This window comes from Martes martes (genome assembly GCF_963455335.1).
Source record: "Martes martes genome assembly, chromosome: 18".
Classification (NCBI taxonomy): Eukaryota; Metazoa; Chordata; class Mammalia; order Carnivora; family Mustelidae; genus Martes; species Martes martes.
Genome location: NC_137906.1, coordinates 20,346,011 through 20,361,062, shown reverse-complemented (window position 1 = coordinate 20,361,062; position 15,052 = coordinate 20,346,011). Strand labels below are relative to the sequence as shown.

The following is a 15,052-nucleotide window of genomic DNA, read 5'->3' as shown; positions in this document are numbered from 1 at the left end:
AACTTTGGCTGAAATGTTTTCTGTAGTCAGGATGGAGGTAAGACTTTTCACCAGCATGACTTCAAAGATGATGGGTCAGAGAGTATCTCTGCCAGAAGCTCTTGCTGTGACTGTGACTGTGGTCAGTGCAGATATAGGGTTTCTCATTAGGCACAGGTTTCCTGGGTCCAGCAAGCTCACAGTCTAGGAGTAGTACTCCCTATCCTCAAGGGCTTGTCTTAGATTTCTCTAATTTAAGATTCTGGACAATGTCATATAAAGTCTGAGTCCAGGAGTAGATGACACTATTTTTGGGCCTATCCCTTGATGTTCTCCATTATTGAGCTTGTCCTCATTCTTGTTCCCAGTTCCTGTGGAAGAAACTGGAGGTTTCAGATTCCTGCACAGATATGCTCCCCAGAGAGGGAAAGCAGAGCATAGAGGATAGTTTTGCTATAAAATTGCAAAGGAGACTTTGCTTTCAGAATCATATAATCAGTGTTTCTTGACGGTAAGATTTATTTTAAAATATCACCTGGAGTTATAACATTTTAGTAGTCTTGGACTTTGTCAGCTTCATCGTGCATTAAAATGTACCAAGGAAGGCTCATTCACATTAGCCTGGAATACCTGAACACTGACCATCAAGAAAGAATCAACCTCAACAGCAGAAGGAAAGATGTTACTTTATTGGTTAAAGTGATTAACAGAAGGGAGTCACACAAGCCAAGAAGATAATTAAATGGTTTGTCACAAATAAGATTGGAAAATATAACTTTTTTAAAAATTGAAGTATAACGGACACTGGTAAAACTTTTTTTAAAGATTTCATTCATTTATTTGACACACAGGGAGAGATCACAAGTAGGCTGAGAGGCAGGAAGAGAGAGGGGGAAGCAGGCTCCCTGCTGAGCAGAGAGCCCGATGCAGGGTTCAATCCCAAGACCCTGAGATCATGACCTGAGCCAAAGGCACAGGCTTAACCCACTGAGACACCCAGGTGCCCCATTGGAAAAACATTTTAAAAGAAGATATACATAAATTTGTAATTTAAAATGTTGATACTCTAACTGGTGTAAGGTGGTATCTCAATGTGGTTTTGATTCGAATTCCCGATGGCTAATGATGATGAACATTTTTGCATGTGTCTGGTAGCAATTTGTATGTCTTCTTTGGAGAACTGTCTGTTTATGTCTTCTGCCCATTTTTTGACATGATTATGTGTTTTTTGGCTGATGAATTTGAGAAGTTCTTTATAGATCTTGGATATCAGCCCTTTGTCTGCAGTGTCATTTGCAAATATCTTCTCTAATTTCGTGGGTTGCTTATTAGTTTTGTTGACTGTTTCCTTTGCTGTGCAGAAGCTTTTGATCTTGATGAAGTCCCAAAAGTCCATTTTTGCTGTGTTTCCATTGCCTTTGGAGATGTGTCTTGAAAGAAGTTGCTGTGGCTGATGTTGAAGAGGTTACTGCCCATGTTCTCCTCTAGGATTTTGATGGATGCCTGAATGGATAAAGAAGATGTGGTCCATATAAACAATGAAATATTACTCAGCCATCAGAAAGGATGAATACCCAACTTTTGCATCAACATGGGTGGGACTTGAGGAGATTACGCTAAGTGAAATAAGTTAAGCAGAGAAAGTCAATTATCATATGGTTTCACTTATTTGTGGAACATAAGGAATAGCATGGAGGACATTAGGAGAAGGAAGGGAAAAATGAAGGTGGGGAGATTGGAGGGGGAGATGAACCATGAGAGACTATGGAGTCCGGGAAACAAACTGAGGGTTTTAGAGGGGAAGAGGGTGGGGAGATGGGTTGGGCCAGTGATGGGTATTAAGGAGGGCACATATTGCATGGAGCACTGGGTATTATACATAAACAATGAATCATGGAACACTACATCAAAAACTAATGGCATACTGTATGGTGAGTAACATAACATAATACAAGAAAAATGTCAATAATCAAATTGTCCAAGAGTGGAGTTTGCAATAGGACTTGTAAATATCCCAGTGGCTCATATCTATGCATGCTAAATTTTATGTTTTTAGGCCTATCAAGCCTATCAGTGTGGATTTCCCATTAGCTGGAAATGAAGACAGAGGACACCACTGCTAGTCATTCTGAACCCCAAGACCTGATCTTGGCTCTCAACTCACTCTCTGGGCTCCACCTGCTTCCAATGTCACAGCTCTATTAATATCTGGTTTTGACTTCCTACCTGCCCTCCAAGCCTGCAGCTCATGCAGATATTTCCCCCTTAATGCCCTGCGATCACTTTCAACTCAATATCCTATGCAAATAATTGCTGACTCCCAGTTTTAATTTTATCAGTGGCATTAGTTTTCATTCTCTTGAACATCTAAACTTGAAATGCTGGAACTTCTTTTGACCCATACCCTCTCTTCCTCAGAAACAAACTACCATTTAAAAGTGGTGTGCTAGGAAAAAAAAAAAATGGTGTGCTGGGGCATCTGAGTGGCTCAGTCAGTTAAGCGTTAAACCCTTGATTTCAGTTCAGGTCATGATCTCGGGGTCTTGAGACTGAGCCCTGTGTCAGGCTCTGTGTTGAGCATGAGCCTGCTTAAGATTCACTCTCCCTTGGAAAACAGTATGGAGGTTCCTCAAAAAGTTGAAACTAGGGGTTCCTGGGTGGCTCACTGAGTTAAAGCCTCTGCCTTTGGCTCAGGTCATGATCTCAGGGTCCTGGGATCAAGCCCCGCATCGGGCTCTCTGCTTAGCAGGGAGCCTGCTTCCCCCTCTCTCTCTGCCTGCCTCTCTGCCTACTTGTGATCTCTGTCTGTCAAATAAATAAATAAAATCTCAAAAAAAAAAAAGTTGAAACTAGAGCTACCCTACAAACCAGCAACTGCACTAGTCGGTATTTACCCCCAAAGATACAAATAAAGTGATCTGAAGGGGCATCTGCACCCCAATGTTTAAAGGAGTAATGTCCACAATAGCCAAACTATGTAAAGAGACCATACGTCCATCAACAGATGAATGGATAAAAATATGGCATGCGTGTATGTGTGTGTGTGTGTACACACAATGTAATATTATGCAGCCATAAAAGAATGAAATCTTACCATTTGCAATGATGTGGTTGGAACTAGAGGTTATTATGCTAAGCAAAAGAAGTCAATCAGAGAAAGATGATTATCATGTGATCTCACTGATATGTGAATTTAAGAAACAAAACAGAGGATCATAGAGGAAGAGAGGAAAAAATAAAACAAGATAAAATGAAAGAGAGAGACTAACCATAAGAAACTTAATCATAGGAAACAAACAGGGTTGCTGGAGGGGAGGAGGGCAGATGGACATTAAGGAGGGCATGTGATGTAATAAGCACTGGGTATTGTATAAGACTGTTGAATCATAGGAGGAGGGGCAAGATGGTGGAGAAGTAGGAGACCCTGTTTCAACTGGTTCCCTAAAGTGAGCTAAATATCTACCAGAATACTCTGAACACTCATGAAATCAGTCTGAGATGTAACATTATGCACTTTTGGATCTCTATGGGGGTAGAAGACATCAGTGGAAAGGTAAAGCAGAGTGGGAATGCTCGGACTGATATTGGAGGATAAACAGAAGGGGGAAGGAGCCACCAGAAGGAACCCATTGGAAAGTAATACCCCAATACAAAAGTGCCCTGTGGTTGGGGACAAGCATTAACTTGGGAGTCTGGTTAAAAGCACACAAAAAGAGCAAAAGATCTTAAGGGGCAACTGGTGAAATCGGGCAGTCACAGGCATGGGCCTAAGCCCATGGGCCCAGGACAGCCACCGCCAGTGACCATTCATGCTAGAGAGAGTCTGGCGGAGCATCCAGTCCATGGTCCCTGAGCTCGAAGATTTCCGCTGCTTGCACCACCACTGTCAGCTGGATGCACTCCCCCTTCTACCTGCATCTGAGAGAGCCTGGTGTGGGTATGGGCCGGTGGTCTCTAAGACAGCTGCCTTCCGACACCTGAGTGACCATGGGGTCTAGTGCATTCCTGCCTGCACCTGAGACAGCCTGGTATGGGTGCCAGCCGGTGGTCTCTAGGATCACAGCCTTCCATGACTGGCCGTGGGGTCTGAACATTCCCAACCTGCACCTGAGGGAACCTGGCGTGATCTCTGGTCAGGATCCCTCACTGGCAGCCTTCTGTGAACTGCGTGACCACTCTGTCTGAGCTCACCTGGCCATGGGCCTGAAATCCAGACAGCAGTCCCAGCAAATGCAGCCACTGGAAGCGGCTGGACCAATATCACTCACAGTTTTAGTGGCACGGGGGGGTGTAGAAACAAGCTGGGGCCTCAGGTGACACTGGGATGGTGGCTGGGGGTGTACAGCATCTGTTGGAGGTTGTGCTGTTCAGCGGAGTTTGCAGAGGGGGAGTCTGTGTGTTCTGGACCACCCAGAGGGGAACAGTCTGAGGCTTCTCTCTGAGGCAGAGGTCTGGGTGCAGACAGATTCTTTCTTTAGTCTGACCCCTGAAAAGCTGCAAGAAACTGCCAAAGAACAAAAAACCTCCAGAGAACAAAAGCCTGAAAAACCAGTTTTCACAGAGCCCAGCCCCTTGATAACTTGCAGGGCCACTCAACCTAAGTAAGACTGACAGAATAATGCAGCAGGCCCCTCCCCCCAGAAGGCAAGCCCAAAAATGAGAGGAAAACCACCACAGGTTCCCCATGAAACAGTAAAACCCCAACATCAGGGGAAAACAATATATTAAGCTCCCTGTATTGTCCTAAAACAAGTATATTTCATAGATACAACTTTTTTTTTTTTAATTCGTTCTCACGATTCTTATTCTTTTAAATTTTTTTAACCTATCTGCCATTACAACTAGAGGTTTAATACAACATATTCCATAATAACATTTTTAAATTTTATTTTATTTTTTTCAGTGTTCCAAGATTCATTGTTTATGCACCATAATAACTTTTTAACTTGAACTTTTTTCATACATATACTTGAGTTTCTTTTTCCTTTTTCTTTTTCTTTTTTTAATATATAGATATAAGCTTCAAGGTAATCATTTTTCCCTATTCAATACTATCCCTATAAACCAGTTACAATTTGCCTTTATTGCTGGAAAGTTGAGTCCTTTAACAAAGATACACTGAGGAAAAACCAAAATAACCTTCCTTGCCCACATCGAGGATTTATAACCACCCTCCCATCTTTTTCTTCTGTCAGTGTTGTGATTTGTTTTTGTTCTTGTATTATATAAATCTTACTCCTGGGGTTCATTTTGGCTGGGTTCTTCTTTTTTTTCTTGTCATTTACTTTTGTCAGTCTTTTTTGTTTGTTTGTTTTTGTTTATATACCTCATAAATCTTACTTTTGGGGCTCATTTTGGCTGGGTTTTCTCTTTTTTTTCCCTCTTTCTCTCTCTCTCTTTTCTTTTTTTTTTTTCTTTTCCTTTTTGGTGGTGACTTCCAATCAACCCGAAAATCTCCAGAGTGCACCTTGCCTGAATCATGTTGACATATTCAGCTACACATCCCCTCAACCACCTCGCACCAAAATGACTAGGAGGAGGAAAGCCCAACAGAGGAAAAATTCAGAGACTGTGCCCTTTTCCACAGAACAATTGGATATGGACATAAACAGTATGTTGGAAAGGGAATTCAGGGTAACAATTATACAGGCAATGGCTAGGTTGGAGGAAACCATTAGTGACAACATAGAATCTCTAAGGGTGGAAGTGAGAGCCAACCTGGCAGAAGTTAAAAATGCTATCAGTGAGATCCAATCTAATCTAAATACTCTAACAGCTAGGGGAAATAAGGCAGAAGATCGAATTAGTGATCTAGAAGACAAACTGATAGAGAAAAAGGATTAGGAGGATGCCTGGAACAAACAGCTTAGAAGCCACTAAAACAGAATTAGGGAAATAAATGATGCCATGAAAAGTTCCAATGTCAGAACTACTGGGATCTCTGAGGGGGTGGAGAAAGAGAGAAGACTAGAAGATAGCACTGAACAAATTCTCCATGAAAATGTTTCCAATCTGGGGAACAGAACAAGTGTTCATGTCCTAGAGACAGAAAGACACCCACCAAGATCAACAAATCTAGAAAGAACTCAAGGCACTTAATTGTGAAACTCACAAATCATAATTTTAGACAAGAGCTTCTGAGGGCAGCTGGGGGAAGAGATTCCTTATGTACAGAGGAAGGTCCATCAGAATAATGTCATACCTGTCTACAGAAACCTGGCAAGCCAGAAAGGGCTGGCAGGACATATTCAGGGCACTAAATGAGAACAAGTTGTAGCCAAGAATACTTTATGCAGCAAGGCTGACATTCAAGATGGATGGAGAGATAAAGAGCTTCCAGGACCAGCAAGGTTTAAAAGGTTATGTGACCACCAAGCCAGCACTACAAGAAATATTAAGGGGGGGGGTGGTTTCTATAAAAGAAGAAAGAATCCAAGAGTGACATAGAACAGAAATTTACAGAGACAGTCTATAGAAACAAGGACTTCACAGGAAACATGATATCAATAAAAACTTATCGTTCAATAATCACTCTCAACATGAATGGCCTAAATGCTCCCATAAAATGGCACAGGGTTGCAGATTGGAAAAAAAAAGAGAGGACCCATCCATATTCTGTCTACAAGACACACATTTAGAACCTAAAGATACATCCAGACTGAAAGTAAAGGGATGGAGAACCATATTTCATTCCAACAGGCCTCAAAAGAAAGGTCGGGTAGCAATTCTTATATCAGATAAATTAGATTTTAAGCTAAAGAATGTAGTCAGAGATACAGAAGGACACTACATCATTTTTAAAGGGTCTATCCAACAAGTAGATCTAATAATTGCAAATATTTTTGCCCCCAATATGGGAGCAGCCAACTACATAAGCCAATTTTAACCAAAATAAAGAGCCATATTGATATGAATACACTAATTGTAGGGATTCTTAACACACCACTCTCAGTAATAGATCATCCAAGCAGAAAATCAATAAAGAAACAAGAGCTTTGAATGACACATTGGACCAGATGGACCTCATAGATATATACAAAACATTCCACCCTAAAGCAACAAAAGACTCATTGTTCTCAAACACATATGGAACTTTCTCCAGAATAGACCACATACTGGGTCACAAATCAGGGCTCAACCGATACCAAAAGATTGAGATTCCCTGAATATTCTCAGACCACAATGCTTTGAAACTGGAACTCAACCATAAGAAAAAGTTTGGAAGGAATTCAAACACTTGGAAGATAAAGACCAACCTGCTCAAGAATGTTTAAATCAACTAGGAAATCAAAGAACTTAAACAATTCATGGAAACCAATGAGAATGAAGACACATCGGTCCAAAAGCTATGAGATATGGCAATTGCAATCCTAAGGGGGACATACATAGCCATCCAAGCCTCACTCAAAAAACTGAAAAATCCCGAATACACAAAATCTCTTTACACCTTAAAGACTGGAGGGGCACCTGGGTGGCTCAGTGGGTTAAAGCCTCTGCCTTCGGCTCAGGTCATGATCCCAGGGTCCTGGGATCGAGCCCCACATCGGGCTCTCTGCTCGGCAGGGAGCCTGCTTCCTCCTCTCTCTCTGCCTGCCTCTCTGCCTACTTGTGATCTCTCTCTGTCAAATAAATAAATAAAAATCTTAAAAAAAAAAAGACTGGAAAATCAACAACAAATTAAGTGAAGAGAAATAATATTAGAGCAGAGATCAATCAGTTAGAAACTAGAGCTACAGTAGAACATGTCAACGAAACTAGAAGCTGGTTCTTTGAAAGAATCAGTAAGATCGACAGACCACTGGCCAAACTATTCCAAAAGAAAAGAAATAGGACCCAAATTAATACAATTATGAATGAAAGGGGAGAGATCACGACTAACACCAAGGATATAGAAACAATCATCAGATATTATTATCAGCAGTTATATGCCAATAAGTTAAGCAATCTAGAAGAAATGGATGCGTTCCTAGAAACCTATATATTTCCAAGACTGAAACAGGAAGAAATTGACAACCTAAATAGACCAATATCTAGTAACAAGATTGAAGCAGTCATCAAAAACCTCCCAAAAAACAAGAGCCCAGGACCTGATGGATTCCTTGGGGAATTCTAACAAACATTCAAAGAAAAAATAACACCTATTCTCCTGAAGCTGTTTCAAAAGACGGAAATGGAAGGAAAACTTCCAGACTCTTTCTATGAGGCCAGCATTACTCTAATCTGCAAACTAGGCAAAGCTGCTTTCTTATACACTAACAATGAAAATACAGAAAGGGAAATTAGAGAATCGATTCCACTTACTATAGCACCAAGAACCATAAGATACCTGGGAATAAACCTAACCAAAGAGGTAAAAGATCTGTAAGAGGTAAAGGATCTGTACTCAAGGAACTACAGAACACTCATGAAAGAAATTGAAGAAGACACAAAAAGATGGAAAAGCATTCCATGCTCATGGATTGGAAGAATAAACATTGTTAAAATGTCTGTACTGGGGAGCCTGGGTGGCTCAGTGGGTTAAGCCTCAGCCTTCAACTCAGGTCATGATCTCGGGATCCTGGGATGGTGTCCCCCAACGGGCTCTCCACTCAGCAGGGAGCCTGCTTCCCCCCCCCCCCCGCCTGCCTCTCTGCATACTTGTGATCTCTCTCTCTCTCTCTGTCAAATAAATAAATAAAAATTCTTAAAAAAAAAAAAGTCTATACTGCCTAGACCAATTTATACTTTCAATGCCATCCCGATCAAAATTCCACCTGCATTTTTCAAAGTGCTGGAACAAATAATCCTAAAATTTGTATGGAACCAGAAAAAAACCCAAATCACCAAGGAAATGTTTAAAAAGAAAAACAAGCTGCTGCATCACGTTGCCTGATTTCAAGCTTTACTATAAAGCTGTGATCACCAAGACAGCATGGTACTGGCACAAAAACAGACACATAGGCCAGTGGAACAGAATAGAGAGCCCAGATATGGACCCACAACTCTATGCTCAAATATTCTTCGACAAAGCAGGAAAAATATACAGTGGAAAAAAGACAGTCCCTTCAATAAATGGTGCTGGGAAAATTGAACATAGGTGGTAACCGCTTCGACATCAGTCACAGAAACTTCAAGACATGTCTCCAAAGGCAAAGGAAACAAAAATGAAAATGAACTTTTGGGACTTCATCAAGATCAAAAGCTTCTGCACAGCAAAGGAAACAATGAAACAAAGAGGCAACCCATGGAATGGGAGAAGATATTCGCAAATGACACTACAGACAAAGGGCTGATATCCAAGATTTATAAAGAACCCCTAAACTCAACAGTCAAAAAAGATAATCTTGTCACAAAACGGGCAGAAGACATGCATAGACACTTCTCCAAAGAAGACACACAAATGGCTAACAGAAACAGGAATAAATGTTCATCATCATTAGCCACCAGGAAGATTCAAATCAAAGCATATTTGAGAGAATAGAAAAAATCAAAATCATCTATTTGATTAGAAAAATATCCAGTGGAAAAAAGACAGTCTCCTCAATAAATGGTGCTGGGAAAATTGGACAGCTATGTACAGAAGAATGAGATTCAACCCTTCACTTACGAAAATAAACTCTAAATGTATGAAAGACCTCAGTGTGAGACAGGAATCTATCAAAATCCTAGAGGAGAACATAGGCAGTAACCTCTCCAACATCGGCCACAGCAACTTCTTTCAAGGCAAGTCTCCAAAGACAAGGGAAACAAAAAGTGAAAATGAACTTTTGGGACTTAAGATAAAAAGCTTCTGCACAGCAAAAGAAACCATCAACAGAGCAAAAAGGCAACCCATGCAATGGAAGAAGATATTTACAAATTTTGTTACAGGTAAAGGGCTGGTATCCAAGGTCTATACAGAACTTTCAAACTCAACACCCCCTCAAAAAAAAAAACAAAACAAAAACAAAAACAAAAAAAAAACACAAATAATCAGTCAAAAACAGGTAGAGGACACGAACAGACACTTCTCCAAAGAAGACATACAAATGGCTAACAGACACATGAAAAAATGTTCAACATCATTAGGCATCAGGAAATTCAAATCAAAACCACATGGAGATACCATCTTACACCAGGTAGAATGGCAAAAATTGTCAAGGCAAGAAACAATTGTTGGAGAGGATGTGGAGAAAGGGGAACCCTCTTACACTGTTGGTGGGAATGCAAGTTGGTACAGCCACTTTGGACAACAGTGTGGAAGTTCCTCAAAAAGTTAAAAATAGTGCTGCCCTATGACCCAGCAATTGCACTACTGGGTATTTATCCCAAAGAAAGAGATGTAGTAAAGAGAAGGGCCATATGCACCCCAAAGTTCATAGCAGCAATGTCCACAAAAGCCAAACTGTGGAAAGAGCCCAAATGCCCTTCAACAGAGGAATGGATAAAGAAGATGTGGTCCATATATACAATGGAATATTATGACTCCATCAGAAAGGATGAATATCCAACATTGCATCAACATGGATGGAAGTGGAGGAGATTGTGCTAAGTGAAATAAGTCAAACAGAGAAAGATGACCATCAGATGGTTTCACTTATTTTTGGAACATAAGGAATAGCATGGAGGACATTAGGAGAAGGAAGGGGAAAATGAAGGTGGGGAAATTGGACGGGGAGATGAGCCCTGAGCAACTATGGACCCTGGGAAACAAACTGAGTGTTTTAGAGGGGAGGGGAGTGGGGGGAATGGGTTAGCCTGGTGATGGGTATTAAGGAGGGCATGGATTGCATGGAGCCCTGGGTGATATACGCAAACAATGTATCATGGAACACTACATCAAAAACTAATGATGACTAACATAACATAATAAGACAAAAATTAATAAAAGAATAAATAGCTAGCACTTATAGAATACTTATTATATGTAGGGGCTGTTCTAAGAGTTTCCACAAATAGATTAAACCTCCCAATAACTCTCTAACATGGGGACTATTAACCCATTTTACTGATGAAGAAAACAAGCCACTGAAAAGTGTTAATCTTGCCAAAAGCCATCCATTTGGTAAGCTGCAGACCAGGACCCAAATGATCTGGCTTGAGAGAGTTTTCTCCTAATTTGTATGCTACAATGTCTCTCACTGAGACAATTTTGAAAAAGAAATTCCCTTTTCTCCATAATTCTGACCCTCTCTAAGAAAAAAATGTTTATGTTAGAAAGTTTCTTTCCCCATGTCTACATATTTAAATACTCTATAATCATAGTTTAGTTACTGAGGAAGAGAAAGCTACTCCAATCAAAAAAGGAATCAATTCTGCTTCCCAAAAAGAAGATTCTCTTTATACTTTATGAATGTTTTCTGGTTCATTCACATTTTCATAATGATATTTTAATGCTATCTATTTATATATTTTTAGATTTATGTATTTGAGAGAGAGGGAGAGAGAGCACTAGGGTGGGGGGAGGGGCAGAGGGAGGGAGCAAAATCCTCATGCTGACTTCCAACTGATCATGGAGCCTGACCTAGGGCTGGATCTCATGACCCTGAGATTATGACTTGAGATGAAATCAAGAGCTGGAGGCTTAACCGAATGAGCCACCTAGGTGCCCCTTAATGCTAGCTATTTAAGTTAAATGAGTTTATTTTATTCATTCCCTTTATTATTGGAATATATCATTATTATAATAATGCTATAGTAAGCATTTTCCTGCCATGCACAGAGCTTGTTTTTTCCCTGCTGAATTTCTTATGAGGAATCATCCCCAGGAGTATAGCTGTTGCCCCATATCAGAAAGGGCCTCTGGCCACCATAAAGCAGAAGCTCTTCTAACCATGAATGGATACAGTTCAATTTGCTAGAGCCTGACATTGGGCCAGCCACAATGACCCCAGCTTATTCACCATCTCCGGAGTTTTAGAAAGACTACAGCAGTTCTGGTGACTCTCTTCTGGGGGTCAACTAGGATATGTTAGTGCAGTCAGTCCTTGTAACAGTTATAAGAGCTATACAGCCTGCCAAAAACTTCCATCTAGGTAGCCACCATAGTCCGTCATTCTTTCTGTGACTGTCCCAACTATCTCTTCCTACATTCCCTGTCACTAATCTAGCCCAGGCTTTCTTTACCAAATCTGGAGATTATTATTTATTTTTTTTAAAGATTTTATTTATTTATTTGATAGAGGCCACAAGTAGGCAGAGAGGCAGACAGAGAGAGGGGAAGGGGAGCAGACTCCCTGCGGAGCAGAGAGCCCGATGCGGGGCTCGATCCCAGGACCCCGGGATCATGACCTGAGCCGAAGGCAGAGGCTTTAACCCACTGAGCCACCCAGGTGCCCCAAATCTGGAGATTATTGAATGTTTCCTAATTTGCCTTTTTGGCTTGTTTTACCTTACTTCCAATTACCTTACACAAAGCTGTCAGGCATGTTTCTTCTTTTTTATTATGTTCAGTTAGTCACTATATAGTACATCGTTAGTTTTTGATGGGGTGTTCAATGATTCATTAGCTGTGGATAACACCCAGTGCTCATCACAACATGTGCCCTCCTTAATACCCATCACCCAGTTACCCCTCAAAAAGTGAATGGATAAAGATATCCATATATACAATGGAATATTACTCAGCCATTAGAAAGGATGCATACCCACCATTTGCAACGACATGGATGGAACTGGAGGAGATTATGCGGAGTGAAATAAGTCAAGCAGAGAAAGACAATTCTCATATGGTTTCACTCATACGTGGAATAGAAGCAATAGCAAGGAGGACCACAGGGGAAGGGAGGGAAAATCTGAAGGGGGAGAAATCAGAGAGGGAGACGGACCATGAGAGACTCTGGAGCCCAGGCATGTTTCTTAATATAGGGCAGTGCTTCCAGTTTCCACAGGGGACACATGGAAAATGTTAATTTGTGCAGCATCCTAGAATAAAGGGTTGACACTGCTTGGCCCAGTGCTTCTGGCCATTGCAGGCCCCACCCACCTGCCCTCAGGGTTAAAGCAGTGGCTCTCTACCCTGGCTGTACATTAAAATTAACCAGTTTCTAAAAATCCTTTTGCCCAGGCTGCACTCAGGTGTAATAACATAGTATACAGCCGCAGCTGAGAGCCTTTGAACTAAAGGGACATCTCAGTTTATCCTGGGAAATCTCTACAGATTACCTTTCTTTCACTATAGCCCTTCCTTTTCAGGCATGGGTCCAGGGTATTGATGAAGTAAGGTCAAGGCCCTAAACTTAGGTGTGTGGAGCCCTCAATAGCTAGACTCCATGCCACATGATAATAAAATTTAACCTTACCTGCCTAAGGCTAAATGAGTGTGGATATACAGGGTGGGGATATACAGACTTTTAGTCACAGTGGTGTAGTGTAAAGTTCTGAGAAAGCTGAACCTGAGGGCCTGGGTGCTTACACCTGTGCGCAGGTTTTCACATAGGTGAGGGGGCAGTTAAAGGTAGAATTCAGTGGGGACCCTGGGAATAGCAGGAGGTCTGGATTCTAAGGCCAAGAGGGGCTGTGGTGCAGCAAGTGTGGAAGGAATGGCTGGGACATGAGTTAGCTAATGGAATGAGCACACTCCAGGAAGAGAATGGAGAGCGCAAAGCTGAAAAGGTCAGTGGAGATGCTCGTGCTGCCCCTTCCAAACCTGATAATACTGACGTGTTTGCGGGGGTCCATGGAACAACCTATGGAAGGGGTTTGGCGGAAGTGCATGCTCGGAAATGCCCCCTGCTCAAGGTAAGAGGCAGCAGGCTCGGGCTCCTGTTGTTCGCTAGCTCTTACCTAGTGAGATCCCGTGCCCGCAGGTCTCCTGCATGACACCTGGGGGTGCAGCCAAGCGGGGTTGGTCATCCCCACTCTCCGGACAGGAGACCCCAGTTCCGGCGGCATTGCAATGGGACCCTGCTCCGCGAGGGCCGACGCCCCACTCCCGCAAAGAGGCCTCTGAGGCTTCCACGGGCAGCAACCGCTGCTGCTGGCCCTGCCGGAAAATGTAGTCGCCGGCAAGGGGCCTCGGAAACGGGAAGATCACTGACCCTGCCTCTAAGCCACTCACGTGGGCATCCCCCCAACCGTCCAGACCTGGATGCCGAGGGTCCTGGGCGTCCTTACCCAGCCTCGGCCAGGGGCATTTCGTTCTGGCCCGTCCTTCTCGCTTCTCACTTCCCAAAAAACCGCCCCGCACGTCCCCTGGCGTTCCCAAGAATGGGGCGGAACGGTCTGGGCAGTGAGCACGCCACAGAGCCCCGTAGGAACCGCCATTCCAGTTCCCAACTACAGCGTGAGAGGAAATGGCTTGGGGCGAACTGTCCTCAAGCGAGAGGCTTCAGAACCCCGCTTACCCCGCAAGGCCTGGGTGCTGCGCTTGCGAATCACCCGCGCACCCGTGCCGGAGGCTGCGAGTCGCGCGCACGCGCCGGCTCCGCACCCGGGCGTGCCCCGCCCTCGGTCGCCCGGACCGGCGCCGCACCTGGGAATTGAGAGAACGACACGCGGGAGACAGGACGACTGCGCCCTCTAGGGACAGAAAGCAGTGGTGACGACCGGGCTGGAAAGCTTTGGAGAAGGTTTAGGATGGCGAAGTCGAAGGGGGCCGCTAGGTCCTGCCTGGGTCGCAGGGCTGAGATTAGGGTGAGGAAAGTAAGGCGCTGGCTTCTGGCACAGAACTTAAGGGGGCGCCCAAGAATTTTGTAATCAAGATAAACAACATTTGAATGCAATATCTCAAAAACAAACTAATTTTATTTATAAAAACAGTTGGCCGCACAGGCTGCACAGGCTGTAGTTGGCCGATCTAAAAAAAAGCCAAGGGTTAATCTTGATTACCAAGTATCTTCGTGCGCCTTTACATTTTACACTGGAAGGTGGTGCCTCACTCATCTTACGCTGCTGCCATCTCTGCCAAATTCCCTCAGTTTGGGGGGACACGAAAGTGGACTACATCTGGAAAAGACCGTGATTATGGTCTGAATTCTGCCACTGGCTGCCTGAGTGACCTTGGGCCCGTCATGCCCCTCCTCTTCCTCACGGTTGCCCCTTGCAGAATTAGAGTCCAACTGCATTATTAAGGAGAGTCCTGGTAGTGCTGAACAGCAGTGATTCTCACAGGGTA

At 43.0% G+C, this 15,052-nt stretch overlaps 1 long non-coding RNA gene across 1 annotated transcript; it reads right to left on the bottom strand.

Annotated features, from left to right (window-relative positions):
- Nucleotides 1-648: 648 nt before the first annotated feature.
- LOC308359563 lies at nt 649-14,364 on the bottom strand. The gene is made up of 3 exons (XR_013968433.1): nt 14,283-14,364; nt 13,723-13,921; nt 649-1,482 (listed from the first exon to the last, which is right to left on the bottom strand). It is a non-coding gene; the product is annotated as an uncharacterized lncRNA (long non-coding RNA).
- Between the last annotated feature and the right edge of the window lie 688 nt (nt 14,365-15,052).